Below are 3,550 nucleotides of genomic sequence, written 5' to 3' on the forward strand. Positions count from 1 at the left end.
CTAGGAAATAGCATGAGAGAACCTCCTTAAATCGTTAGTTGAATTCATTATTGCCATGTGACTTTTTACTTACAGCAAGAGTAATTGTCAGTATAAATTGCTTTTTATAGATCATAAAAGTTATAGTGATTTGTATACTAGTCTACTTGTATATTTGTATTTTTTCTGCATTAGTATTTTGTATACATAAATATAATATTGAAAATTAAATAGCGCACGAAAAAAACGATTTTACTGAAGTATTTAAAAATTCAGCTAGAATTATGTATGTAAATTTAAAAATAATTTTGTACTATTAAAATAATTATGTAAGCTTTCTGATTGCTAAAATATTAAAACTTTTTGTAATAGCGTCATCAAAGCTTAAACGTTCTACATAATTATTTTAATACTTTAACAAAATGATTTTTAGATCTGAAATTTTTAGGCATTTCAGCAAAATTCTTATTTCCATGCACACGCATAGCACGTGTCTGTTGTCTATTAATTGAAATCCAGATCTATTTATGTGTAAAATAGTTTGCAGAATCAGATATAAATTTATAAATATTTAAGCACTAACATCCGCTTTGACCGAATATAAGATTTTTTTCGTTTAAATACATTTATTCTCGTTGGTCCAAAATTTGTATAATATCATATACTTACTAAAAATAATTATGTTAGACCATCAAAATAATTACGTATAGAAAACTCAAACAATGTTACAAAAAGTTTTATATCAATAATTAGCTTGATTATTCTACATAATTAATTTGATAATTTAATAAAATTTATTTTTAAATTTATATGTAGCTAAATTTTTAGATATTTTAATGAAATCGTTGTGTCCGTATAGAACACGTATATGAATAAAATAGAATCTAATAGACGAATGCATTTACATACGATCAAAACTGATCATATTGAAAGAGAGACGTTATTCCGCGGGCTGAAGTATAATTTACAACGTTACAGCGCAACGCAACGCTGGTGTGAGATGCATGCGAATTTAATTAGCATATAATTATCAAATGTCAAAGGCAGCATTATATAGATGAATGTAGATCCGCGTAAATGTAGATCCCGACAGAATAATGATTCCCGGAAACAGTAATCTGATCGTAAATCACATCTTATGATTATCGTGGATTATTCGATCCGCATGCGAGGATAATAAGGAGTAAGACATGATAATGCACGTATGTTACCGTCTGGCGAGAATAGCTTCTAAGATGTTAAGGTGCTGGGCAAAATTATCTCTCTTCTTAAACGTTACTAATCCTTTCAATTTGCTCAATTCTCAACTTTGCTGAACAAACTTGGTTGAAGCTAATAACAGATTATTATTATTAATATTTTGTAATTATTTAATATTTAGTAATTATTATATGTTAGTTCAATATTACATATTTTAGTTTAATATTTAATAATTATTTTTAAATAATTATTAAAAATTCAGTTCGCATCAGTTCGTTTTATGTTTATTAACTTTCTCTGATCATTCATTTATTTTATTTACTTAATAAAATAATATTATCACAAGAAAGAATAATTTTGCTAAAGTATCTAAAAATTTCGAATTAAAAAAAAAACAGATTCGAGAATAATTTTGTTAAATCATTAAAATAATTACATAGAGAATTAAAGTATAATGAAAAATGCTGCAAAAAGTTTGGACAACCTTAGCAGCTAACTTAAACATCCTGTATGTTATAATATTATAATTCAACAAATTTATTTGTATATCTATATCTAGCTAAATTATTAGTTATTTTAGCAAAACTTATACAATATAGAAGCAACATTGCTACAACATTATCATGTCAAGTCGCAAAATAGCTGTTTTGAGAAAAACGCATTAAATGATTCAAATGTAGTTACAAATGCAAATCAAATATTTACAGTATTTTTTTGCTAATGAGCTATATCAGGGCCATATAATAATTCTTCTTTTTGTTCAAAGAATTGATTTTTATCTAATTGTTGTTTTCTTCTATAAATTCGAGCTTCTTTGCTCATTTGGAGGCTTTGTCTCGCCGATTTCTTCAAGTGTTGATCGTTACGCACAAATGTGAATATTTCTGTTACGTACACGTCACGGTTAATAAAGATAAAAGGCTATTGTTTAATGTTTAATAAAAATCAACTTTGATATTGCGTAGACAAGTTACATATGATAAAACTGAACAATTTCACTAAAATTATGTTTATTGCTTTTCACATCTTCTATATTTAACTTAACTTACATAACTTTGTCTTTAATAAAAAAATTTTCTTTGCTTAGAAATTAATTGCCTTAGAGCACTGTTTGCCTACATCACATTTGCCGATAGTTTGTGCGCAATAATTATTGCCTACAACTCTATTATTTACACGTTCTGTTGCAAGCAAATATAATATTAAGAAAAAAAAAGCACGTGTGCGCTCACATGACATTATTGCGCATAAATTGTATTATACACATGATATTATTAACTGCAAATCAATAATTACATATCTACAGATCTATTGACTACACATCTACATGCTTTTGCACACAAATAAAAATTTAAGGATGAATTAGTCACATTTGTTTACACGTATTATCATATTATCGCCTACATATCGATTGCTTACAAACATTTTGGTATAAAAAAATGAAATTAAAGAGCAATGATTTGTTTGCACATATATATCATTGTATACAAATCGATTCTCTAGAAGCACTTCAATTGACACATGAGACAATAATTTTTGAAACAGAGAATTTGTATTATATTTTAATTTGGAAGTTTGCGTTTTTTTTAATCAGAGAATAGTGCATGTAGACAATAATCGAATTGTAAGCAATAATTTTTGTGCGCAAACAAACCATAGGCAAATATAACATAGACAAACGGTACTATATATAGGCTATCAATTTGTAAACGTAGGAGTCCTCCATTTCGAAATAGGACATTATTTTTTATTTATACCAAGATATTTTTACGTAAAATTTTAGGTATATTATGGCGATGATTTAATAATCGAGACAAGAACAAATTATTAATTAATATCAATTATTTTAATATAAATCTTGTTTGTTGATTTACAATAATACATACATAAGTAATAGTTATACATACAAAAATAATAGTCAACATGTACATCAAATCTTAGATGAGAGTGTGTTCTGAAAGCGCAGCTGGATAAATGAACATTAAGAAATTTTTATCACGATTGTTCTGTACATTTAGGGTACATTTCGTTTTCACACTCACACACTGTAAACGCTAGTACAAAACGCTTTTTAAGGTAGTAGACACGCGATAATATCATTCAAAAGTTAAGTCGTATTGCTAGTTCGATGACGGTACTCTCACATTCCACTCCCGCCAATGCATAGTGGAACCGATCGTCGAAAAAAGCACTTGTAACACTTACATATTGAAAGTATATAATGATTTTCTACATATCTACAGCTAAAAAATACTCCAATATTATATGAGACGTTATACTTTATGGCTCGTGCGGCAGCTTCCATTGGGATGATTGAGCTTTGGTTTCCACGTCATAACCATAAACTCATGATTCGTCACCAGTTATGACC

Source organism: Trachymyrmex septentrionalis, unplaced genomic scaffold (assembly GCF_001594115.1).
Source record: "Trachymyrmex septentrionalis isolate Tsep2-gDNA-1 unplaced genomic scaffold, Tsep1.0 scaffold218, whole genome shotgun sequence".
NCBI classification, from domain to species: Eukaryota; Metazoa; Arthropoda; class Insecta; order Hymenoptera; family Formicidae; genus Trachymyrmex; species Trachymyrmex septentrionalis.